We start from the raw sequence: 27998 nt of genomic DNA, 5'->3' as shown, positions 1-27998 counted from the left end.
CACATTCATTTTCCAGTCCACAGTTTCTTCATGGCGTTTTCTTTCTCTGCATTTCTCAGAGTGTAGATTAAGGGGTTCAACATAGGGGTGATAAAAGTGTAAAACACAGTCAAGGATTTATCAATGGGTAAGGTAGAAGGAGGTCTCACATACATAAAAATGCAGGGAATGAAGAAGAGGACCACCACAGTGATGTGTGAGCCACAGGTGGACAAAGCTTTGTGCCTCCCCTCCTGACTGAGATTCTTCAAGGAGTGCAGGATGACACCATAGGAGATGAGCAAAAGAACAAAGATGACCACACAGATTGCCCCATGGTTGGCGACCACTGTCAGGGCAATAGCATAGGTGTCAGTGCAGGCAAGTTTTAACACATGTGAACCTTGAGATGCATCCACATGACCAATTCTTCCCATACTTGCAGGAAATATGACTCATAATATTTTCAGAAAAAAATGTCTTGCATTTTTAAATTGTTGCCATTTCTAAAATGAATATCATGCATGTTGTTATTGGCTAGGATTGTGGCTCAGTGATAGAGTGCTTGCCTTGCATGTGTGAGGCACTGGGTTTGATTCTTAGCACTGCATATAAATAAATGAATAAAATAAACAACCAAAAATTTTTTTAAAAAAGAATGCCATTTTATCAAGATATCTGAAGATTGGTGATGAACAAAGAAACCCCAAATCTTCATTGTTGGCAAAATTATTCAAAATAAAAAATAATTATTGAATAAGCACCCAAAGGTTAAAAAAGATGAATTTTGTGGAAGAGAGAATCACATATATAAAGATAAATATTTGCTATTTTTGTTTTATACCAATACAAGTGAAATAATGAAGTAGCCTTTGAAACATTTTGATTTTGTCAGGGATACTAGTCTGTTTTAATACAGCGTAACTGATTTTTGGGTTGTCTAAAGAATGAAGAATAATTTTAATCCCTGTTTTATCATGTTTTTATTTTATCATTTCAATTTAAAAAGCAGTCAAGTGAATACTGATGTAGACTGCACTCTCTGAGGTAAGGGCAGAGGTCTGAGTGCTTTAGATTTGAACCACAGCAGATATTGTCCAATCATGCAAGAGCAGCCTCTCCAAGGGTGACTTTTCTCTAATTAAATTCATTGGGACCTTCAACATAATTCTTAGTGTAGACTCTGCATCTCCAGAGATGCCACAAAATAATAACTATACAGAATAAGATTTACAGAAACATGATCTCTGGGGGAAAGATCCTAAATGAACAACTTGAGGTCAAATCACCAAAAGGAGTGAGTCTAGTGTGGACAGAAATGAAATCATACAAACTCTCCTATGAAAATCATGACCTAAATAGGTGAATTCAGTGAATATACAGTTTAACTTCTGGGTTTTCAGTTGACCTCTGAACCCACAATCAGAAGGTGAGGGAAACTGATTTCAGAACAAGTCACTGAAAAACCCATTCGAGTGCAGATGAAGCAGGGTTCACCCCCAAGAAAAAATTCACATTTATCACGTAGTTTCAATTGAGCCAATTGTTAAAACGTGTATTAGTACAGGATCCGGGAATGAGGAAACAGGTGTAAGATGACTCTAAATATCTCCCTGTGTTCAAAGAATCTTCACCAAAATATATTGGGACATATCACCCATTGATAAATATTTCAAAGTACTTACCTCATATAGAACATATATCTGATAATAAGGAACTAGTTAGTGATAAAAATACATAACTAAATTTTCCCCAATCATTTACAAATTCAGCAACCCAAGTGACTTTGAAACACAATAATCTAACTGCAGGTAGAAGAGTGACCACCATTAAAGTCCAGGGAGAGAGTGGGGAGAGAGAGAGGAGGTTGGTGGGAGGACAGAAGAGGTTTGGGGGAATTGGGGAGTAAAATTGACCCATTTTGCTTTTATGTTTGTGCAAATACACCACAACAAAACTCACCATTCTATGTAATTCAGATGCAACTATAAATTAAAAAATAATCTAAGTGTAAATATCACTGGAATATATTTTATAATTATAAAAATCTGTGAAGAAATGTTAATCTGCACTGGATATTAGTCATATTTTAACTAGTACCATTGGTATTTTTTTCTGTTTTTAAATTTTCAACTCTTTTGATGTATAATTGGCAAACAGGAATCACATATACTTCAAGTATACAACTAGATTTTTTGATATTTGTATACATTGTGAAAAGATCACCACAACTAAGCTAATCACCTCAGAGAGTTATTATTTTCTTTCACTTATTTTTGTGGTTAGAACACTAAAAATCTATCCTTTTAGGAAATTTTAAGTATACAATACAATCTTGCTAACTGTAGCTACCATGCTGTATATTATTTATCTCATGCACTGGAACTCTGTAGCCTTTACCACAACCTACAAAGCACCAAGGCTTCCTTAGAGCCTTTCTGATCTTCTTTCACTCTCTGGACCCAACAATAGCAATCTGCTCTCTGCTTTTATGTGTTTGGCATTTTATATTCTACATTTAAGTTAGATCGACATTAGATGTTTTTCTGTCTCTGACTTGCATAATGTCCACTGTGTACACATGTGTTGTCACAAATGACAAAGTATCTTCACAATTTGAGGTTAAATTACATGACATGTATGTATATTATATATTTCTGTATCCATTTATTTAGCAGTGAACATGCTGGTGTTTTCATATGCAGATTATTGTGAATAATGTTGCAATGATCACGGAATTGCAGATCTCTTTGGCATCCATGTTTTCCATGTTTTGTTTCCTTTGAATAAATATCTGGAAGGAGGATTGCTGGAGGATATATTAGTTCTATTTTTAATTTTCTCAGGAAATTCCATACTATTTTCCACAATGATTGAATGATTTTCGATCACATTGCGTGAGGATTTCTTTTATCCACATTCTCACCAATATTTGCTTTATTTTCTTTTTGATAATAACTATTTTGATGGATGTGAGATGATATTTCCTTTCAGTTTTGAGTTTGATTTCCTTTGATAATGCTGACATTGACCTCTGTTTCATATACCCACTGGTCATTTATGTTTTCTTTTGAAAATACCTGTGGATATAGTTTCCTTTTCCTCTCATTTTTTTCCTATTCTCTTCCTCCCACCTTTTTGTTTTTGTTGTTTGATGGATTTTTTTCTTCTTGCCATTAAGTTTTATCAGTTCTTGTTTTAAGAAAAATGTTTTGGTATTCATCGCTTACCAGATATATGGAATAAGGGGAAAACAATTCTAATAGGGATGCTTATTACAATAAAATTCTACAGAAGAAGAAGAGAAAGATAAAGACAAAAAAGGAGAAAGAGAAGAAAAGGAGGAGGAGGAGGAAAAGGAGAAAAAGAAATTACAAAAAGAACAAATCATACAGAAGCAGAAGAAATGAAATAAAGATTAGAACAGTGGTAGATCAAATAGTGAATTTTAAAATAATAGGAAAATTGATAAAGTAAAAATTTGATTTTTTTTTTTAATTTATTTATTTTTTTTACGTTTACATAGGGTAATGATGTTTATTATATTTTTCCCCTCCCCCCCACCCCTCCCACCCCTCCCCGCCCCTCCCACCCCTCTTTTCCCTCTACACAGTCCTTCTTTCCTTCATTCTTACTGCTCTCCTTAGCCTAACTCTAAACCTAACCCTAAACCTAATGCTAGCCCCTCCCGCCCCCCATTATATGTTCTCATCCGCTTATCAGCGAGATCATTTGTCCTTTAGTTTTTTGAGATTGGCTTATCTCACTTAGCATGATATTCTCCAATTTCGACCATTTGCCTACAAATGCCATAATTTTATCATTCTTCATTGCGGAGTAATATTCCATTGTATAAATATGCCACAGTTTCTTTATCCATTCATCAACTGAAGGGCATCTAGGTTGGTTCCACAATCTGGCTATGGTGAATTGAGCAGCAATGAACATTGATGTGGCTGTATCTCTGTAGTATGCTGATTTTAAGTCCTTTGGGTATAGGCCAAGGAGTGGGATAGCTGGGTCAAATGGTGTTTCCATTCCAAGCTTTCTGAGGAATCTCCACACTGCTTTCCAGAGTGGTTGCACTAATTTGCAACCCCACCAGCAATGTATGAGTGTTCCTTTTTCACCACATCCTCGCCAACACCTATTGTTGCTTGTATTCTTGATAATCGCCATTCTAATTGGGGTGAGATGAAATCTTAGGGTGGTTTTGATTTGCATTTCCCTTATTACTAGGGATGTTGAACATTTTTTCATGTATCTGGTGATTACTTGTACATCTTCTTCTGTGAAGTGTCTGTTCATTTCCTTAGCCCATTTGTTGATTGGATTATTTGTATTCTTCGTGTAGAGTTTTTTGAGTTCTTTATAGATTCTGGAAATTAGCGCTCTATCTGAGGTATGGTTGGCAAAGATATTCTCCCACTCTGTAGGCTCTCTCTTCACATTTCTGATAGTTTCCTTTGCTGAGAGAAAGCTTTTTAGTTTGAATCTATCCCAGTTGTTTATTCTTGCTTTTATTTCTTGTGCTATGGGAGTCCTGTTAAGGAAATCTGATCCTGAGCCAACAAGTTGAAGATTTGGACCTACTTTTTCTTCTATAAGATGCAGGGTCTCTGGTCTGATTCCGAGGTCCTTGATCCATTTTGAGTTGAGTTTTGTGTAGGGTGAGAGATAGGGGTTTAGTTTCATTCTATTGCATATAGTTTTCCAGTTTTCCCAGCACCATTTGTTGAAGAGGCTATCTTTTCTCCATTGCATATTGTTGGAACCTTTGTCTAGTATGAGAAAATTGTATTTATTTGGGTTTGTGTCCATGTCCTCTATTCTGTACCATTGATCTACCTGTCTATTTTGGTACCAATACCATGCCGTTTTTGTTACTATTGCTTTGTAGTAGAGTTGAAGATCTGGTATTGCAATACCCCCTGCTTCGCTCTTGCTACTGAGGATTGCTTTAGCTATTCTAGGTTTTTTATTCTTCCAGATGAATTTCATAATTGCTTGCTCTATTTCTGCGAGGTACATCATTGGGATTTTAATTGGAATTGCATTGAATCTGTATAGAACTTTAGGTACTATAGCCATTTTGACGATATTAATTCTGCCTATCCAGGAACATGGGAGATCTTTCCATCTTCTAAGGTTTTCTTGAATTTCTTTCTTTAGTGTTCTGTAGTTCTCATTGTAGAGGTCTTTCACCTCTTTTGTGAGATTGATTCCCAAGTATTTTATTTTTTTCGATGCTATTGTGAATGGAGTAGTTTTCCTAATTTCTCTTTCTGAAGATTCATCACTTATGTATAAAAATGCATTGGATTTATGAGCATTGATCTTGTACCCTGCTACTTTACTGAATTCACTTATGAGTTCTAAAAGTTTTCTGGTGGAATTTCCAGGTTCCTCTAAATATATAATCATGTCATCAGCGAACAGGGATAGTTTGAGTTCTTCTTTTCCTATTCGTATCCCTTTAATTTCTTTGGTTTGTCTGATTGCTCTGGCTAGAGTCTCAAGGACGATGTTGAATAGAAGCGGTGAAAGAGGGCATCCCTGCCTTGTTCCAGTTTTTAGGGGGAACGCTTTCAGTTTTTCACCATTTAGAATGATATTAGCCATGGGCTTAGCGTAGATGGCCTTTATAATGTTTAGGAATGTTCCCATTACCCCAATTTTTTCTAGTGTTTTGAGCATGAAGGGATGCTGTATTTTATCAAATGCTTTTTCTGCATCTATTGAAATAATCATGTGATTCTTAACTTTAAGTCTGTTGATATGGTGAATGACATTTATTGATTTCCGAATGTTGAACCAACCTTGCATCCCTGGGATAAAACCCACTTGATCGTGGTGCACTATCTTTTTAATATATAATTGTATGCGATTTGCTAAAATTTTGTTGAGAATTTTTGCATCGATGTTCATTAAGGATATTGGTCTGAAATTTTCTTTCCTTGATGTGTCTCTGTCTGGTTTAGGTATCAGGGTGATATTGGCTTCATAGAACGAGTTTGGTAGGGTTCCCTCCTCTTCTATTTCATGGAATAGTTTGAGGAGTATTGGAATGAGCTCTTCTTTAAAGGTTTTATAGAACTCGGCTGAGAACCCATCTGGTCCTGGACTTTTCTTTGTTGGTAGGCTTTTGATGACCTCTTCTATTTCATTGCTTGAAATTGGTTTATTTAAGTTGTGTATGTCCTCCTCGTTCAGTTTAGGTAGTTCATATGTCTCTAGAAATTTGTTGATGTCTTCAAGGTTTTCTGTTTTGTTGGAGTATAGATTTTCGAAATAGCTTCTAATTATGTTTTGTATTTCACTCGTGTCTGTTGTGATGTTTCCTTGTTCATTCCGAATTTTAGTAATTTGAGTTTTCTCCCTCTTTCTCTTTGTTAGTGTGGCTAAGGGTTTATCAATTTTATTTATTTTTTCAAAGAACCAACTATTTATTTTATTAATTTTTCCGATTGTTTCTTTTGTTTCGATTTCGTTGATTTCGGCTCTGATTTTAACTATTTCCTGTCTTCTACTACTTTTGGTATTGGTCTGCTCTTCTTTTTCTAGTGCTTTGAGCTGTAGTGTTAACTCGTTTATTTGTTGATTTCTACTTCTTTTTTTGAATGCACCCCATGAAATAAATCTTCCTCTAAGTACTGCTTTCATAGTGTCCCAGAGATTTTGATATGATGTGTCTTTGTTCTCGTTTACTTCTAAGAATTTTTTTATTTCCCTCCTGATGTCTTCTGTTATCCATTCATCATATAATAGTGTATTATTTAGTCTCCAGGTATTGGAGAAGTTTCTGTTTTTTATTCTGTCATTTATTTCTAATTTCAATCCATTATGATCTGATAGAGTACAAGGTAGTATCTCTATCTTCTTGTATTTACTAACAGTAGCTTTGTGGCATAAAATATGGTCTATTTTAGAGAAGGATCCATGTGCTGCTGAGAAGAAAGTGTATTCATTCTTTGTTGGATGGTATATTCTATATATGTCCGTTAAGTCTAAATTGCTGATTGTGTTGTTGAGATCTATAGTTTCTTTATTGAATTTTTGTTTGGACGATCTATCCAGTGGTGAGAGAGGTGTGTTAAAATCGCCTAGTATTATTGTGTTGTGGTCTATTTGATTTCTGGAATTGAGAAGGATTTGTTTGACGTACGTGGATGAGCCAATGTTCGGGGCATAGATATTTATGATTGTTATGTCTTGCTGATTTATGCTTCCCTTAAGCAGCATGTAATGTCCTTCTTTATCCCTTCTGACTAGTTTTGGTTTGAAGTCCACATTATCTGAGATGAGGATGGATACTCCAGCTTTTTTGCTGTGTCCGTGTGCATGGTATGTTTTTCCCCATCCTTTCACCTTTAGTCTATGGGTGTCTCTTTCTATGAGATGTGTCTCTTGCAGGCAGCATATTGTTGGATTTTTCTTTTTAATCCAATCTGCCAGTCTGTGTCTTTTGATTGATGAATTCAGGCCATTAACTTTCAGGGTTATTATTGTGATATGATTTGTATTCCCAGTCAATTGACTCATATTTGTTTTTGACATGATTTGGTTTCTCCTTTATTTGGCTATTCCTTTAGGCTAGCACCTCCTGTTGCTGATTTGCATCATTGTTTTTCATCTCTTCCTCATGGAATATTTTGCTGAGAATGTTCTGTAATGCTGGCTTTCTTTTTGTAAATTCCTTTAGCTTTTGTTTATCATGGAAGGATCTTATTTCATCGTCAAATTTGAAGGTAAGTTTTGCTGGGTATAAGATTCTTGGTTGGCATCCATTTTCTTTCAGGGCTTGGTATATGTTGTTCCAGGCCCTTCTAGCTTTTAGGGTCTGGATTGAAAAATCTGCTGATATTCTTATTGGTTTCCCTCTGAATGTAATTTGATTCTTTTCTCTCGCGGCCTTTAAAATTCTGTCTTTATTTTGTATGTTAGGTATTTTCATAATAATGTGCCTTGGTGTGGGTCTGTTGTAATTTTGTATGTTTGGAGTTCTATAAGCCTCTTGTACTTGGTTTTCCATTTCGTTCTTCAGATTTGGGAAATTTTCTGTTATTATTTCATTGAATAGATTGTTCATTCCTTTGGTTTGTTTCTCTAAGCCTTCCTCAATCCCAATAATTCTCAAATTTGGCCTTTTCATGATATCCCATAGTTCTTGGAGATTCTGTTCATGATTTCTTACCATCTTCTCTGTTTGTTCCACTTTGTTTTCAAGGTTAAATATTTTGTCTTCAATGTCTGAGGTTCTGTCTTCCAGGTGTTCTATCCTATTGGTTATGCTTTCTATGGAGTTTTTAACTTGGTTTATTGTTTCCTTCATTTCAAGGATTTCAGTTTGGTTTTTTTTCAGTATCTCTAACTCTTTATTGAAATGATCTCTTGCTTCCCGTATTTGGTCTTTTAACTGTTGATTGGTGCGATCATTTAATGCCTGCATTTGCTCTTTCATCTCCTCTTTCAATGCCTGCATTTGCTCTTTCATCTCCTCATTAGCTTCCCTGATCGTTTTAATTACGTACATTCTGAACTCCCTTTCTGACATTTCTTCTGCTCCGCTGTCATTGGGTTTTATTGATGTAGTATCTAGGTTTGTTTGGGACATTTTCTTCCCTTGTTTTCTCATAATGGTCAGTTGTCAGTGGGACCCTGAGATATTGCAGTTTTCCACTATTGGCTTATAGTGTCCCAGTAGATTTCCAGTGTATCACCTCCCAGCCTTCAGTAGCCTGATGTCTTGGAGGAATCTGATAAAGCAGCTCATTCGAAGAATACTGCCCCTAGCCCCCTACTGGTTCCACGTTTTGGAACTGGCTCTGTGCGGAAATGCTCTCACTGTGGGCCTGCACCGTGCAGCTGGCCGTGTGGGAAGAGCCCACTGCCGGAGTGTGGAAGACTACCTTGGGAAGACTCAAGCTGCCCTGCCCGGCTCTGCTAAGCCACCTCTATCTGGGCCTGCCACCCGGGCTGAGCTTTACCCAGTGGGCAGACTCACCCGTGGCTCCACTTCAGTCCGAGTCTCTCAATGCCTCCCCTTCTTAACTCCTGGGTTCTGTAGCGACCGGGGGTGCAGTCTCCCTCTAGGCCGCCATCTTGGATCGCCCCGTGAAGAGAGCCCGCAGCCGGAGTGGGCAGAGCCGCCTGAAGAGGTCTCCGGCTGCCCTGTCCTTATCCCTGAGGCTGATTGCAGATCGAGGCTCTCCGCTGGTTCTTTGCAGGAGTACACTGCACTGCAGCAGCTCCGGGACTCGGAGCGTGCTCTGTTCAGACAGGCTCTCACTAGCGGACCAGTTCCGTTCCGAGAACCTGGAGAAGCTGGCTGTGTGGGCGGGGCCCATCGCCGGAGTGCGCAGGACTGCCTGTGGATGACTCTAGCTGCCCTGCCCGGCTCCGATAAGCCACCTCTATCTGGGCCTGCCACCCGGGCCGAGCTTTACCCAGTGGGCAGACTCACCCGTGGCTCCACTTCAGTCCGAGTCTCTCAATGCCTCCCCTTCTTAACTCCTGGGTTCTGGAGCGACCGGGGGTGCAGTCTCCCTCTAGGCCGCCATCTTGGATCGCCTGATTTTTTTATAAAATCAAACAAAATTGACAAAACCCTCAACTAGACTATGAAAAAAAAAAGTAAAGTTCAAATAGATAAAATCAGAATAGAAAGAAGACACATTATGGTAGAAACCTCAGAAATTATAAGGATCAGAAGGGATTATTCTAAAATATTATATGCCAACAAATTAGATAACATCAATGAAATTGCAACAGTAATCCCACAATTATATATAATTATAATGCAACAATTAAAATAAAAATTAAAAAAGAAATGGATATGGTGCTAGAAACACAATACCTACCTGGACTGAATTCAGATGAAATAGCCTAAACAGACTGATAGTAAATAAGAAGGTTGAATGAGGATTCAAAAAACTTTTGAAAAGAAGAGGACCAGACTTGCTATAGGACTAGTATGTTCACACCTCAAAATACTGATGATAGAAATCAAAATAGTCAAAATATGCAGTGAAATGTGTCATAGCCATGAATTGGAAGACTCATCAGGACCTCAGATCTCCTCTAATTGATCTATAGCTTCAAAGTCATTCAAAAAAATAACCCATTGATATTCTTTGTAGAAAGCAGCAAGTTTTTTTCAGAAATTTCTATGGAAAGACAAAAGAACTAAAACAGCTAAAGTCAGTTTGAAAAAGGTCTTAGTTGAAGGACTTGCACCAAGGGATTTCTACATGTAACATGAACTGTGCATTGTAGAAAGGATGTACATATAGATCAATAAGACAGGATAGCCAGAAGCAGACCCACACATTGGATGACTTTTGACAAAAGTGCAGACAATTCAATAAAGAAATACAAGGCTTTCAACAAACGATGGGGAGGTAATTGGATATTCATCTGCATAAAGTGAACTTTTGATCAGTACCTCAGCACAAACAAGTTAACCCCAAATGGCTAATGGACTTGAATGTTACACCTAAAACTATAAAACTTTTGAAGGACAATATGAAAGAAAAATATTATGTCCTCAGATTAGGCAATGTTTTCCTGAATGTGGAAATAAAACCATGATCAATGAAAGAAAAAATGATACATTGTACTCTACCAAAAAAGACAGATTCTACTGTTCAGACATTTTTAAGAGTATGAAAGTCAACACAGAGATATGTGAAAATCACAAAGCTAATAAAGGACTTGTTTGTAGAATATATGATAAACTCCCAATTTTCAATAGTAGTAAATGACTTAATATAAAATGAGCAAAGAATAAAAGAAACATTTAACCTAGGAAGATACATAAGTGACAATTAAGCATGTGAAAAAGTGCTCAATATTTTTAGTTATTAAAAATGAGAATTAAAAGCAAAACAAGATATCACTACAAACCAGTAAGAATGACTACAATTTAAAGCCTTAACAATACCAATTTCTGACAAAGTTGGAGAGAAGCTTACCTGAAAATATTATTTCTTACTAACTGGGAAATGAAAGTCTGCACTTCAGAAAATAGTTTAGCAGTTCCTTATGAACTTAAACATCATACACTTACCAAAAAACCCAGGTCTTCAACTCCTAGGTATTTTCCCAAGTGTAATAAAAATTTACATTTAAACAAAATGTGTATATATATATATATATATATATATATATATATACACACACACACATGTATATTTATGTATGTATATCCACAAAATATATATATGTATAGGTATGTAATATGCACAATTTTTCATAATTCCAAAATCTAAAAACAACCCAAGTAACTCTAACTGGAAAAGGGTTAAAAAAAAGATACATTTTAATATGAAAGAACTAACCAGCAATAAAAGTAAATGGTCTACCATACCCAGTATAATGAATAAGTTATACTGTGAGAAAGAAGCCAGATTCCAAGACCACCTATTGTATGATTCATTCATAGCTATTTACATATGACATTCTGGGAAATTGCAAAACTACACAGACAGAAATAGATCTGTGTTGCCAGGACATGGAGGAAAGGGAAATGTTGAATCCAAAAGGTTACAGAGAAAAATTTAGGATGATGAAACAGTGGGCATTATTACCCTGATGGTTCCATGACTATAATTATGTGTCAAAATTCATAGAACTACAGACTAAAAGGGATGAGTTGTACACTACGAATGCTGTATAGTATTGAAAATGAAAAATCCCTACGCTCAAACAACAAACACTAAAAAAAAAATAGAAGAGAAGACCCAATTACAAAACTAACATAAAAGACAAATTCCAAAAGAATGGATTTAAAAGAAATATCATAGATATACATCAATAAAATATAAAGGACTAGTAACTATAAAAGAATACTTGTTAAATGAGAAGTCCTTCTTTGTGGAGGAGAATCTCAGTTCTCTAAAGTTATAAACTATTACTAAATCATTCTTTCTAAATCAAATTTCACTGTAACTACTATTGATAGATTTTTACTAGATAGAAAATTTTAATTTCATTTAAAACAAATATGCAAGAATAGTCATAATTATGATGAGGGAAAATGAGGATTATTGGACTTACCAAATGTCAAAGTATAGTTTATATCAGAAGATATACATATGTGATGTATTTATACATCAGTGGAAGAGAATGGAATCCTGAATTGTATCCAAACACATGCAAGATGTTAGAATACAATACAGTTACAATTTCAAAACAAAACAGTGAAAGAAATAATTATGCATATATAAAATATTCACCTAGATAAAGTAATTGAAATCCAATCCCTAATTAAACTCCTTATATCAGTATAAACTCTAGATGACTCAAAAATTAGACATATAATACAAAATCACAAACATGTTCAAAAAATTATATGCCCACAATAGTGAAGAGACCACATGACGTCACTTAGATGTGGAAATTTTTAAAAAGTGGTGAGGGGAGTAGAACAGGTGGTTGCCAGGGCTGAAATGAGTGTGCGGTCAAAGAACATGACATTTCAGGAATAAGGAGCATGTTCCAGAGATCCACTGGGCAGCATGCTCTCTGTAGTTAATAACAGTGGATTATTGTGTTCCTGAAATAACTCAAAGAAGAGGCTGCATGTATTCTTACTACAAAAACAAGCTATGTGAGGTAATTCATATCTAAACTAGCTCAATTTAACCACCACATAATGTAAACATGTTTCAAAGCAACATGCATACATCACTAATATGTGCAGTTTTCTGAATTTACTAAATATATAAAGAGTCAGGCACTGTGGCGCAAGCCTGTAATACCAGCAATTCGCGAGGCTGAGATAGGAGGATCGCAAGTTCAAAGCCAGCCTCAGCAACTTAGAAAGTTCCTCTCTCAAAATAAAAAATAAAAAGGGATGGGGATTGGCTCAATGGTTAAGTGTCCTTGGGTTCAATCCCCAGTGCCAATAAATAAATAGATACCAAATTAAGAAATCTGATTCATCAAATGAAATGAAAAAGTGTAAAAATGAAAACACACAAGTAGAGAAGCCTCAGTATTACAAAAAAAAAATAAATAAATAAAGAATTAGTACACATGACACCTAAAGAACTGCAGTACTTTAATAATGGGAAAACAATATACATAAAAGTTGGAAAAAGTCATAAAAACACATTTCATAGAAAAATGAACACCTGAAAGACATGTTAAAATATGGCAACTTTGGTAGCAATCAGGAAAATGGGAAACACGAACTCAGCCTTGTACTGAGGACATTCACAAAAACATTAACCATGTCATGAAGTCAGGTTTTGATTTAGGATGCAGAACAATGGAACTGCTAAACACTGACAGTGAGGGCCCAGCATGTAGAACAGCATGGGGGGAAACATGATTACCTGAAAAAGTAAAGGTCTACATATTCTACCTGACACAAACCAATTTATGTCAGGACATGCACAGCAAGACTATGTGCAATATAAAGACAGGAGACACCCCAGGTGAACGATGACTGAATGCATACGTAATCTGTTACATATTCACAGAAGGAGTAATACTCAACAGGAGAAGGGATGAGACTATGGCATGACCAAATCTTAGAAAGTTAACATGGTGGATCAAAATAAAATTCAGACCACTGTTGCTATGTAATGCAATTATAATAAAGGTAAGTAATAAGAAAATCTAGATGGTGAGTTCTAGTACATTTGTAGCTAAACTATTTTTTAATTATGACTATCAAAATGTTTACCATGGGAATTTGTTCTGGGGTGGAGAGAGAGGAATGGTAGCATTAAGACATGCACAGGTAGTTTCAGTGATGGTTCCACTACTCTAGGTAAGAAGCTCCAAAACGTAAATAACTTATTGTATATACATGAAAATTATAACATTTTAAATTATAAAATTTCTAGCCAGGCATGATGGTACAAGCCTGTACTCCCAGTCGCTCAGGAGACTGAGGCAGAAGGATCCCAACATCAAAGCCAGCCTCAGCAATTTAGCAAGGCCCTCAGCAATTTAGTGAGACACTGTCTCTAAATAAAATATATACAAGGGGATGTTGCTCAGTGGTTAAGTGCCCCTGGATTAAATACCTGGTACAAGAAAAATGATCAAAATTCTAAAATACATTTTCAGTTATAAAAGTAAATGTGTTGTGCATAGAACCATAGACACATTAATCCTCTATAACTGCATCTGCTTCTTTGTGTCCTCTGATCCTCTGACTAGTGCTCATTATTGGGTATTGCACTATATTTGAGATTTGCAATAAATGAATAGATTTTAGCTATACTTTTGACAAAGGCAAAGAATATAGGTAACTCTGTGAGATGATGAATATGTTAATTTGCTTTATTTCAGTAACCTTTTTATTATCTGTATGTAACCATATCACCAGGTGGCAGGTCTTCAAAATGCAACAAAAATTTATTTCAAAAAAGAAAACTTATGAAGCACAGAGGAGATTCCCACATTGCAATGAAAACAATTCTATCAGCCAGGCATGATGGCACGTGCCTTTAATCCCAGTGGTTTGGGAGGCTGCACAGGAGGATCAACAGTTCAAAGAGCCGCAGTAACTTAGCAAGGCCCTAAGCAACTTAGCAAGACCCTATCTCTAAATAAAATATTTTAAAAAGAGTTGGGGATGTGTGTCATTGGCAAAGCACCCCTGGGTTCAATCCCTAGAACCAAAAACACAAAAACAAAAACAAAGAAAAGAAAATAATTCTCTCAAACTTCATGGTTTGTGATATTCTAAGACGGCTACAGACAGAAAAACTGGGTGGTTGTTTTTGCTTTGTTTTGTTTTTCCATAAAATTGAAAAACAGGTTTGATTTTATGAGAGTAAATTCTTCTAAAGTATTTAAGTGAAATATTGATGTTGAATACAATGCTATGGAAACATGCTTCTTATGAAAAATAATACATACCTTTACTAATACTTTGGCATTATGAAGAAAAAATAAGAAGTGTCTATTATTTTTAAAAAATGGCAAAATGTCACATGTTAACAACTCGTGAACCATCATAAGAATGTTTACATCTTGACTTGGTATAGATCTCAGAAATTAATTATCTATCCTCTAGTCAAGAACTAGAATCTACTTTCATCATCAACCCCAAGTATCTGTTGAACCTGCTCACTGTGGTGTGTTCAGTTAAACACAACATCATCTGCCATCCAAATACCCAGAGCTGAAATGCACAGAGGTTGACCTGAGGACCAGATGTGATCCTAAAACAATGTGCATAGTGCAGGTACGTAAATTTGCTATGCTGAGAGAGTAACAGAGCTTAGTTTTATCTTTCCTTGTAATAGGACAAAAACCTGTGCCTTTTATTCATCTTCCAGAAATTCTTTATTAGTTTGATTCTAATTCAAAGGATGATATATTCTGCTTTTTTGATGGTTTTGTAAAAATAAAGAGAAACATCCATAGAGATTCCATTGAGCTAACATGATACTTTGTGAGAATTTACTGCCTGTTTGTTACTTTAGAATTAGTAACGTGTTAAGCATGGGAGCATTCTTATTCTATCTGTAGTTAACTTCTTATGCCACAGTTTTTTTCATAGCATTTTGCACCTCTGTATTTCTTAAAGGATATATTAAAGGATTCAACATGGGAGTAACAATGGTATAAACTACAATCATAGATTTATCAATGAGAAAGTTGGAAACAGGTCTAACATACATAAAAATACAGGGAACAAAAATGAGGACAACCACTGTGATGGGGAGCTGCAGGTAGACAGGGCTTTGCTCCTCACCTCCAGACTATGAGCTTTAAGAGAGTTCAGGATGATTCCATAAGAGATTAGGAGAAGCACAAACACCACCATGCAGATTGCTCCACCTCTGGTAACCATGGTGAGGCCTATAAAGGTGGTGTCAGTGCACGCAAGGTACAGTAATGGGTACACATCACAGATGAAGTGGTCAATGACATTGGGACCACAGAAGGGGAGACAGGAAGAAAAAAAACAGTTGAATCATAGAATGTACAAAACCTCCCGCCCAGGCCACCACCAACGGAAGGAGGCAAACCTGTTGATTCATGATGCTCAAGTAGTGCAGTGGCTTACAGATGGCCACATAGCGGTCACAGGCCATCACCACCAGGAGGAAGACCTCAGCACCCCCAAACAGGTGTTCTATGAAGAGCTGGCCCATGCATGCTGGGAAGGAAATTGTCTTTTTATCATAGAGTAAGTCTATAATCAGTTTGGGTGAGACAGCAGTGGAAAAGACAGCATCCATGAGTGACAGATAGGCAAGGAAGATGTACATGGGGGAGCCCAAGGAGGGGCTGGCAATGATGGTCACCACAATGAGCAGGTTGTCCACCATTGTCACAATGTAGATGGGTAAAAACAAGACAAATAATGCTTTCTGTCCATCAGGATCCTGGGTGAGACCCAGGAGGACGAATTCTGTGACATTGTTCTTCTGTCCCATTCACTCTCCCATGAGGCTTATTTCAGAGGTGAGAGTTCAGAGAACAGCACCTGCCATGGAACTGAACAGGAAGTGAATCCCCTCTGTCATGGAGCACACCTTCATCTTTCTGTCTTCTGCAGTGGTGAACACACTGTGAACATTCAGTGAGCACCTGTTGAGGTCCTCTTCCAAGGAGCCCAGTAGACCTTCCCTTGTCAATTGTGTTTCCCTTTTGGATGATTTTGATGGACTTACAAGTAAGAGGTTCTATCTCAAGTTATCAGTGGATCTCTGCAGAGGAAGATAGGGAAAGGCACCACCATCATTCAAACATTTAATTACTCCTTCTGTCAAATGTTTCATCTTGGCACAGAAGCCAGCGATGACAAACAGGGAAAGGGTTTCTGCTTTCAAAGTCCTACTCTAGAAGTGGCAATAAACCCTAAATATATAAAATAACAGAGTTAGCTCTTTGATTCATCAGTATTGTGGGGAGAAACTTTGCAATGCATTGTGTGTAACACCAAAACCAGCACCTCTCTGGGCCGTCTAGTTCCGTGCCATGAGAGTGCACTATTACACTTCTATTACATGACTGTCCCATATCTCTCCAAGCACTTTCAGTCTTCATACCTCTCTCACTAAATTTCAGGAGACTAGACCTGAAGTATATCAAATGACTACAAAATTATTAATCACTTTATTCCCTGCAGGGATTATTTCATCTGACTCTACTTTTTAAAGAGGTGTAAGTCTGTTCATTTTATCCTTTCCTATACCAAATTCTTAACACATTTGCACACAGCATTTTGATATTCAGAATATTTTTAACTGAACTTTACTAATCCTTGACTGTCCCCATCTACTGCAGGAGCAGCTGGTAGGTTGCTTTAAGAACTCTTGAGGCAGGCTGGATAGTGAAGGAGGAGAAGACAGACACTAACAAGAGAGGTGAGAACAGTGTAGCAAGGCTAATTACATAATGCTTCTTAGGTACAAAGTGTGCTCCCAATAACGTCATGTCCAGATTCCAAAAGACAGCATTCTTAAGGGAAAATTCCATACTCAGCATAAGAAGGCATAGATTTGTCATTTTCTAAATGTAATTACAAATAGATCTCAATTGGCACAGCAGAAAATAAAGGAATTGAACTGAATGATCTCAGCACCATTGCCTATCCAACTATCTACAATACTTGTGTATTAACCCTACCTTTTTCTATTCTGTTGACATTTTTTCTTTTTTAATATTTCCATAACCAAATAACAATTTCTGAACTTAGTGCTATTTCTTGAAAATGGCTAGGTAAATGGGATGTGATAACTACTGTGTTCAAATAATGACCCTAAATTCCTCATCCTTTGTATGCCTGACTAGGACCCAAGACATCCTTGGAGAGAGAGCACAGCTCAGTGAATAATGTGGGTTCTGGAGACACAGTACTTGGATTGCAGTATATGTGAACTTGGGCTACAGAATGTACCTTGCTGCATCTTCATTTTATCAGTTTAGTATGGGGATACCCACAGCATTTACCTACCAGGGGTTTTCTAAAAATTACATGTGGAATCCTGGAACACTGCTAGGAACCTTATAAAATCTAAAAATGATAGCTGTTATTAAGGTTTCTGAATGCATCACCGTGAGCATTGGATCAAATGAAATTGCTGGGCTCTCTATACATTCAGTAAGAATTAATGACATAGTTCAGAATATAAAGAAGATTATAGCCTGTAACTCATGGACCACATTGGGACATAAGATAAAATTGTGTGTCTTAGGGATTGTAGATTTTATTATGCATGAGTAAGTACTAGCAATACTCACCTGTGAAGGAGCGTATTTAGAAGCAAGCAAGGAGATTCCATTCACATGGATGCCGTCAGTGGAGAAGGACGTGTGCAGAATGAGTCTGAGTTTTCTCAGAAGCCAGCTGTGATGAACCTTCTACACATCTCCCTCCCATTATTTCTTTCATCTGATTCAGGAGTCCTGTCACCGTCCAAGCTGCAGACTAATAAAGGCCCAGCTGTTAAAGAATGGAAGGGTATGAAGTAGTCTAATTATGTGCTTCCAGAACGTAATTAGATGTTCAGTTCTCTTTTACATCTTACTTTTTGCATAGTTAATGTCCTTTCTGTCATTAGTTATCAATGTAGGCTTTCAGCAGGAAATTTCTATTGGTCAGTTTAATTATTTACATAATGGTGTAAAAATAGACTAAACTATTTTGCATAGTGTGCATTATCAAAGAATTAATACTATAAAAATTTTTATTATGCATTCAACTTAAACCATGAGGTTAATTCTTTTCTAGGAAAATAAATATAATTTAATACAGTTTTTAAGAACATGGCTTCTTAAAATGATAATCCTATCATTTTTTCAGTAAAATAATTTTTTTTTTAATTACAGCACCATAATTACAAAAGCATTCGGGTTCCTTTTGATAAAATTATATATACCAGGAATTTTATCTTAATCCCCATTCCACATCCCTTTTCCTCTTATTCTCCCTCTTTCTTTTCTCTCTCTTCTATTCTACTAATCTTCCTTTCACTCTTTTACTTATTTATTTTTATTGGTGCTTTCTATATAAACATAAAGGAGATATTCCCTTTGGCACATTACATACATATATACATAACATGATTCTATGATTTTGAAGTAGTTCTTTAGCAGTGGTATAAATCTGAGTGGTGGTAGATGAGGTACTTCCCTGTTTCTTTATATGTGTGTATTAACATGTTAGCTTGGATCATTTTAAGATTAACATAAATGACCCTATGTGCTTCCAGAACATAATTAGATATTTGGTCCTTTACATTCTAACACTCTTCATATGATATGAAATTTTAGATTCATCAATTCAAATAAATTTTATAATTATACTTCTAACATTCTGTCAAATATAATATTAAAGTAATAAATGCACTGGATTATTTGTTATGCTAGTAACATGTGTCAATTTTATCTGTCAAATGAAAAATTAACATTTTATTAGGCTATAACACAAAAACCAAATGTATTTTGTTTGTTCTGATTAATTTCTGTTTTGCCAACTTAATTTTCCCAATTAATATACCTCCTACAAGAAAGCATAAACTGTAAGAACTTTATTTCAGTAGATCACAGGACTTTCCAATGAGTATTCATTTTGAATTATTCCAAGAACTTACATCTTGGGTCTTTTTCTTTCTAAAAAATCAATTCTTTTTCACTGAAGGTGCCAGCTTGGTGCCTCATGTACCCGTGATTCTTCATGAAGACATGAAAATATATGGCTGATCATTGGATCCATGAATAGTACCAAGTGGTTACAAAAAACAGATGTATTTCCACAGATCTCCATTATCTCAGTCTTTTAGAGAAATGTAAATTTACCTAAGTCAATACATTTAAAAATAATGTCAGTTTTTCTTGGACAAAAACATTTGAATATTCTCACCTTCTGGGAAAACATCTTCATAGAAGAAAGTTCATGCTGTATCTGCAAATTTTCTAAAACACTGATCTAATTAGTGTAAATTATCTTGGCCAAACACATTATGGGTGGCACAAATAAACAAAAGATGTTTAACAACATTTAAATTAGTTTAGTGAATTTTTCAGTCAATGATGGTGAAGCAAATAAAAAGAGCTTTACTTTGAGGATTCATGGTGGTTTGTGTGTCTGTTAAGTTCTGCAGCTAACAAGTCAAAAGCTGGGACTGAACCTCATGAAAAAGCTGATGCTGGAGGCTTCTCCCAGGTAGAGGCAGAAGTCTTCAATCTTTCAGTGATTCAAACAGCACCTTCTTTCTTAATTAAAATCATGTCCCTCTATATCTGCTCAATCTCTTCCCAGGAAATTGAGATAAGCAATGATGGATATAACAAGACAATGTTTTGTCTCAAGGACTAGACATAAGCTAAAAACATTCTCCAGCTTGGTAGAATTTGGGCTTCAAAAACCTCTCAGGTCATTCTAAAAGGAAACAATACTTCCACTTATATGTACAGACACAGTCTATGACCTTGAGCATCATAACTACTTTTAATAGATTAGTTTGTTAGTGTATTTGGAACAAATTCAAATGAAATAATCTCTCCCAAACAGGTTTCTTCCCTTGAACAATCACTCTCTAGAGGGAAAGACTTGGTCTTATCTAAGTGAATTGGAAACACAATAATGTAACTGCAAGTAGAGGATGGGGTGGGGGGAGGAAGGGATATCAGGGGAATTGGAGATTGACAATAATCAAATTTTTTTGTACCAGAGATTGAACTCAGGGATGCATAATCACTGAACCATATCCCCCAACTCCTTTTATTTTTATTTATTTATTTTTTTGAATTTTGAGACAAGATCTCACTAAGTTGCTTATGGCCTCACTAAGTTGCTGAGCCTGGCTTAGAACTTGGAATACTCCTGCCTCAGCCTCCAGAGCCTCTGGGATTATAGGCATGCACCATCATGCTCAGCCCAACTGTGTTTTTATGTGAATACTGAAACCACCATGCTATATAATTAAGATACCAAGATAAATGAGAAGTTAATTAACTCTACTGGAATACATTTATAGGTAAAAAGAACCCCCAAAATTTTAAACTACAATGAATAGTAGTCATATTTAATATCATTTTCTCTTTTTTAAAGTTTTTAACTTTATTGATGTATAATTGACAAATAGAAATCACATATACTTCAAATGTACATACAGCAGGATGTTTTGATATCTGATTGCATTGTGAAAGGATCACCACAATTAAGCAATTAACAAATCCATTGCCTCAGTTAATAATATTTTCTTTCACTTATTTTTGTGGTTAGAACACAAAATAGTTTCTTTTTCTGAGGAAACTCCCCTCTGTTTTCCATAATGGTTATACCAATTTAGATTACTAACAACAGTGTGCAAGGATTTCTTTTTTTAATTTTTATATTTTCTTTTTAGTTACACATGGGGATAGAATCTACTTTGACATATTTATAGAAACATGGTATGAATTATTCTAATTAAAATCATAATCTTGAGGCTGTACATGATGTTGAGATTCCCTGTGGGGTATAAGTCTATGTACATAGGAACATTTTCAGGCTCATTACACTGTCTCTCCTATACAAGGGGTTATTTTCTTCACATCTTCACAGTGTATGTTATATTTTTATCGTTTTAATAATAGATATTTGAACAGATAGGAGGTGATATGTCTTTGTAGTTTTGATTTGTGTGCCCTGATGATTAGTGATGCAGACTTCTGCTTGACAGGTCTGTTGGTCATTTGTATGCATTCTTTTTAATTGTTTTACCCATACATGCTCATGACATAATAAGCTCCATTTCAGTCCCCATTACTTCTCCATTCCCTTCCTTTCTCCCTCTTCTTACCTCTATCTCTACTCCACTTGTCCTCTTGCATTTTTCATTGGTGCATCAAAATTACACACAAACATGGTTCACATGATATATTTGTGCATGCACATAGCATAATTTGGTTAATTTCACTTTCCAGTATCTTCTTTTGAAAATATTTATTGAGATACTTTCCTCATTTTTTCTTTTTCCTTTTTCCTCCCCCCCCCTTTATCTTGCTACTTATCTTGTATGAGTTCCTCAATTTTTTTCTTTTGGTATTCATCCTTACCAGATATGTGGAAAATTGAAAAGCAGCACCTAGAGGGAAATTTATTGCAATAAAAATCTACATTTATAAAAGAAGAGCCAGGCACAGTGGTGTACTCCTGAAATACCAGCAGCTCTGGAGACTGAGGCAGGAGGATCACAAGTTCAAGGCCAGTCTCAGCAAAAGCGAGGTGCTAAGCAACTCTGTGAGACCCTGTCTCTAAATAAAATACAAAATAGAGATGGGGATGTGTCTCAGTGTTTGAGTGCCTTGAATTCAATCCCCAATACCCACCCCCCCCAAAAGAAGAAAACAGACCTTAAATGATAACCAAACTTTACACTAAATGAATTGGAAAAAGAAGAAATCATCCTAAAGTTAGCAGAAGAAAGGAAATAATAAAGACTTGAACAGTGATAAATAGGGAACACACACACACACAAAACAAAAACAAAAACAAAAAAAATCCATAAAACAAAAAGTTGGTTTTTCATAAGGACTAACAGAATTGACAAACCTCTTAGACTAATTAAGAAAAAATGGTGAGAAAATTCAAATTTAAATAATTGAAATAGAAGGAAGACACTTTATAATACAAGCCACAGAAATGACAAGAACTCTAAGAGGTTATTCTGGACCATTTTATACCAAGAAATTAAATAACAAAAAAAAAAAAAGGATGCCATACTGGAAACATAATACCTACCAAGACTGAATCCAGATGAAACAGAAAGCCTAAGGTCAATATTAAATAATGTTGAATCAATATTCAAAAACCTGACAAGAAAAGTTGAGGACCATATACGCTGTGTTACCATGAGCGATAATATGTTCAAACTACAAAAATACTGATGAAAGAAATCCAAGGAGCTGAAAATATGTGGGGAAACACAGCCACAGCCATGAATTGGAAGATGGGCCAAGATTTCAAATCTCCTCTATTTGATCCATACTTCAAAGAAATTCTAAATAACAACTAATAATTCTTTTTTGTAAGAATGGACAAGCTATTTCAAAAAATTGCATGGCAAAACAAAAGAACTAGAATAGCCAAAATCATTTGAACAGGGATATGGTTGCGGGACTGGCACTGCTGAATTTCCATACACACTATGAAGTGTTGGAGATGGGACACACATAGGTTGATGAAACAGAACGGATAGTTCAGAAATAGACATACACTTCCAGTGAGTTAGACAGAAGTGCAGAGGCAACTCAATTTAGAACAGCAGTATTCCAATAAGTAGTGAGGAAATAATTGAATATTAATTTGCAAAGATGGACTTTGATTAGTACTTCACAACATAAACAATACTTAACCCAAAATGGTTTAGAGACTTAAACATTCTAAAACTATAACATATCTACAAAGGATCATCAGAGAAAAACTTTGTCATGTTGAGTCAGGCAAAATTTCCTAAATATGACAATAAAACCATGATCAACAGAAGACAATGTATTGTACTCCATAAAAAATGATGGATTCCACTGTTCACACAGTTTCTGAGAGAGTGTGAAAAGATGAGTCACACATAGGGACAAACTGTGCAAATCATAAAACTTATCAAAGGACTTGTTTGCAGAATAAATAATAAACTCAACTTTTGGTAGTAGTAAATAACTCAAAATGAGCAAAAGAATTAGACAAATAACCAAAGAAGATATATAAATAACAATCAAGCACATAAAAGTTGTTTAATATTATTAGTCGTTCAAAAAATAAAAATTAAAACCACAAGATATCAATGCACACCAATGAGAATGGCTACACTTAAAAAGTTCAACAATGTATCTTCTGACAAGGATGGAGAGAAACTCAATGTCATTTGATGATAGCTGGGAATTGAAAGACGACTTTAGAATATGGTTTAGCAATTTCTTATGAAGTCAAACATACACTTACCATAAAACCAGCTCTTCTACTCTTATTTATCCAAATGAATAAAAACTTATATTTAAGAGACAACCTATCCATCAGTATACATAGTATTATATTAGAACAATTTAACTCATAATTTCATACATGTGGAAACAACCCAAATAATTCTAATTGTGAAAAGTATATTGCCAGTATATATCTCTATATATGTATACTTATATACATATATATAGAGATATACATATAGATATATGAGAATGGCAAACTTAATCTGATTCAAACACAAGCAAGTTTTAGAATACAATAAAACTTGGATTTCAAAACACTGAGAAAAATAATTATACACCTATACAAATTTCCATCTAGAAAAAAATAACTGAAATTCAACACCTTAGTAAACTTCTAATATCAAAATAAACTCCAAATGGATCCAACACTTAAATATAAAATATAAATCATAAAAATACTAAAAATATGTTCTAAAAAAATGTGAAAAAGTATTTTGGTAAATATAAAATAAGGAAAACTCTTCCTAACAAGATATAAGGACCAAAGAAAATATTGATCAAAGATCATACAAGTACACAATACTGTGTATTGCTACACAGTCAAATATTATGTGGCATAAATCATCAAAAATGAATCACAACATGGAAAATAATAATTATATGTGTAATTATAAAAATCATAATTTACACATATATAATTAAATCATAAAAATTAGTCACAAATGAGTGGCAATCCCAGAAAATAGATAATAGTCATTAATAGGCAATTCATAGAAAAAATATGAATTATTTTAAACATGTAAAACTATGTTCAAATTGGATTAAATTTAGCTAATTTAAATTAAAATACACAATTGAAATAATTCTTTAATTAAGTTGTCATATAACTGTCTTTAAAGCATAATTTTTTGAGAATATGGACAAACACTGTATTCTCCTAGACTCTAGGCAGTAGTGTATCTCAGGTGGTATTTTGGTAACAACTTTGAAGCTCAACATTTTAAATATGTATGCCATCAGCAACAATCCAACTCCTAGGAACTCACTTGATACATTAAAAAAAGTTTTTGTTGTATAATTTTTTGTGATAGAAAATATTTGGGAATAACCCGAGGAACACTGAACATGTCATTCCTTCATAAAGGAATATAACTCAGTAAAGGGAAAACTGAAAATAAAGTAGAAATAGAAAAGTAGATCTGTGAACTAGATCTTCAAGAGGTTGAGAAGTAAATAAATGCAAACTTTGGTTTTTTTTTTTTTTTTTTTTTTTTTTTTTTGGTACATGAAATTGAACCCAGAGAGGCTAAACTGCTAAGCCACACCCCCAACACTTTTTATTTTTTATTTTGAGATAATGCCTCAATTAATTGTTTAAGACCTTGCTAAGTAGCTGGGGCTGGCTTTGAACTTGTGATCCTGCCTCAGTCTCCCAAGTCACAGGGATTACAGTCTGTGACACCACATCCAGTGCAACTTTCATACACAGGAAAAATATCACTCAGGTCTCTATATGAATATGCTCATATTTGTTAAGAACAAATCCTTGAAGAACCTTAGAAACTCAGTTCAGTGTCTATATCTGGGAGTAGCACTGGAAGGTTAGTGAGGGATGGGGAGGCTTATCCTGCAGTTTTATTATTTCCTATAAGTTCTGATTTTAATATTTTTAATGTTGATTGTTACCTATTGTACTTTCCTTTTATATTTTCAAAAGTAAAACTATTAAAATGAAAGCATCATATGCAATAAACTTAAATCAATTAAAAAAGATAGTGTACATTACTTGTTAATTAGCATAACAAAAATAATTAAAATAAAAGAATAAAAAAAAACAAGGAATGGCAAAGTGAGTCATGATATGCAATCATCTATACAAGTGACTGTGTAAGTATCCTACTTAACACAATGTAGTTTCTTTGAGGATGTCCATAAAAAAAGTACATGTGAAAGAAAAAGGAAGTCCAGGTATTAGAGAACCAAATGGGCTGCATAGCTCACCACATGCTCACAGGGCATAACTCAGCAGGGAAATGATCAGAATAAAGCAACAAGTAGCAACAGGATCAAAGCTTAGAAAGTTAACATGGTACATGAAAAGAAAGTTGAGAAAACTGTGTTCTATATACAGCAATTTTAATAAATATAAGTTATAAGAAAATATAAATTATACATTTTAATAAAATGCACATTTAAAGCTAAACATTTTAATAGCCATAAAGGGATTCAAGAGGAATCAATACAGTGGAGGGAGAGAACTGGCAGTAGGGAACAGGGGTGGGATTTCCTGGAGATTTAAATGGAGTAGGTTGGGTTCCATGCTTATTTGATTGATTAAGTCAAGGTGTTTCTTGGTGTTGTGACATAACTAAAAAGAATAAAACATTTAAAATAATAAAAAAATGATTAACAAAATGTTTAGCACTTGATTTACTTCTAGGGAGAGAGGAATGATAACAGGAATGTACATGCAAGTAGTTTCAATGATATCAATGATATTTGAGGTAAGTGTGTATGTGATCTACAAATAAATTGTATATATTATTGAAGCTATGTAAAACTATAAATATAGCATTCTAAGATGATATAATAATATGATAGAACAAATGATTGATTGAAATGATGGAATAAAGAACAAACTTTAGATTTACCTGCACTTGTAATAGGATAAAACTTGTGTTTTCTTTTCTTTTTTTTTTTTTTTTTCAGGTTTCAGATATTCTCCATTAGTTTGACTCTAATGTAAAAGAATAATATACTCTGGTTTGGTAAAAATAAAGAGAAACATATCTATAGCATACATTGAGAGTTTACTATATCACCCATTAATAGAATTTACTGCCTGTTACTTTAGAATTAGTATCACATTAAGCAGGGGGCATTCTTATTCTATCTGTAATTAACTTTTTAAACCACAGTTTTTTCATAGCATTTTGCATCTTTGTATTTCTTAAAGAATATATTAAAGGATTTAACATGGGAGTAATGACAGTATAAACTACAGTCAGTGATTTATCAATGGGAAAGTTTGAAACAGGTCTAGCATACATGAAAATACATGGAACAAAAAAGAGGACAACCACCGTGATGTGGGAGCTGCAGGTAGACAGGGCTTTGTGCCTCCCTTCCAGGCTGTAGGATTTAAGGGAGCTTAGGATGAACCCATAGGAGATCAGGAGAAGGATTAAAATGACTGCACAGATTTCTCCACCATTGGCAACCACAGTGAGGCCTATAAAATAGGTGTCAGTGCACACAAGTTCTAGTAATGGGTACATGTCACAGATGAGGTGGTCGATGACATTGGGACCACAGAAGGGGAGATTGTACACAAAGGCAAGCTGAACCACAGAGTGTGCAAAACCACCTGTCCAGGCCACCACCAACAGGAGGATACAAACCCGCCTATTCATGATGCTCAAGTAGTGCAGTGGCTTACAGATGGCCACATAGCGGTCACAGGCCATCACCACCAGGAGGAAGACCTCAGCACCCCCAAACAGGTGTTCTATGAAGAGCTGGCCCATGCATGCTGGGAATGAAATTGTCTTTTTATCATAGAGTAAGTCTGTAATCAGCTTAGGCGAGATGGCACTGGAATAAAGAGCATCCATGAGTGACAGATAGGCAAGGAAGATGGATGTACATGGGGGAGCCCAAGGAGGGGCTGGCAATGACGGTCACCACAATGAGCAGGTTGCCCACCATTGTCACAATGTAGATGAGTAAAAACATTCAAATAATGCTTTTTGTCCATCAGGATCCTGGGTGAGGCCCAGGAGGACAAATTCTGTGACATTGTTATTCTGTCCCATTCACTCTCCCATGAGGCTTGTTTCAGAGATGAGAGTTCAGAGAACAGCACCTGCCATGGCACTGAACAGAACGCGAATCCCCTCTGTCATGGAGCACACCTTCATCTTTCTGTCTTCTGCAGTGGTGAACACACTGTGAACATTCAGTGAGCACCTGTTGAGGTCTTCTTTTAAGGAGCCCAGTAGGCCTTCCCTTGATAATTGTATTTCCTTTTGGATGATTCTGATGGACTTACAAGTAAGAGACTCCATCTTAAGATCTCAGTGGGTCTCTGTGAAGAAGGGTAGACAAAGGCCCCACTGTCATTCATACATTTA

At 35.5% G+C, this 27998-nt stretch overlaps 2 pseudogenes; both read right to left on the bottom strand.

Moving 5' to 3' along the window:
• Window positions 1-5: 5 nt before the first annotated feature.
• LOC124960110 (olfactory receptor 4A15-like) lies at window positions 6-16388 on the bottom strand (annotated as a pseudogene).
• Window positions 16389-26732: 10344 nt separating this feature from the next.
• On the bottom strand, window positions 26733-27680 carry LOC124959230 (olfactory receptor 4A5-like; annotated as a pseudogene).
• Window positions 27681-27998: the final 318 nt, after the last annotated feature.

Source organism: Sciurus carolinensis, chromosome 11 (assembly GCF_902686445.1).
Source record: "Sciurus carolinensis chromosome 11, mSciCar1.2, whole genome shotgun sequence".
Lineage (NCBI taxonomy): Eukaryota > Metazoa > Chordata > Mammalia > Rodentia > Sciuridae > Sciurus > Sciurus carolinensis.
The sequence above is the reverse complement of the archived record's forward strand: the minus strand, read 5'-3'. Positions and strand labels throughout refer to the sequence as shown.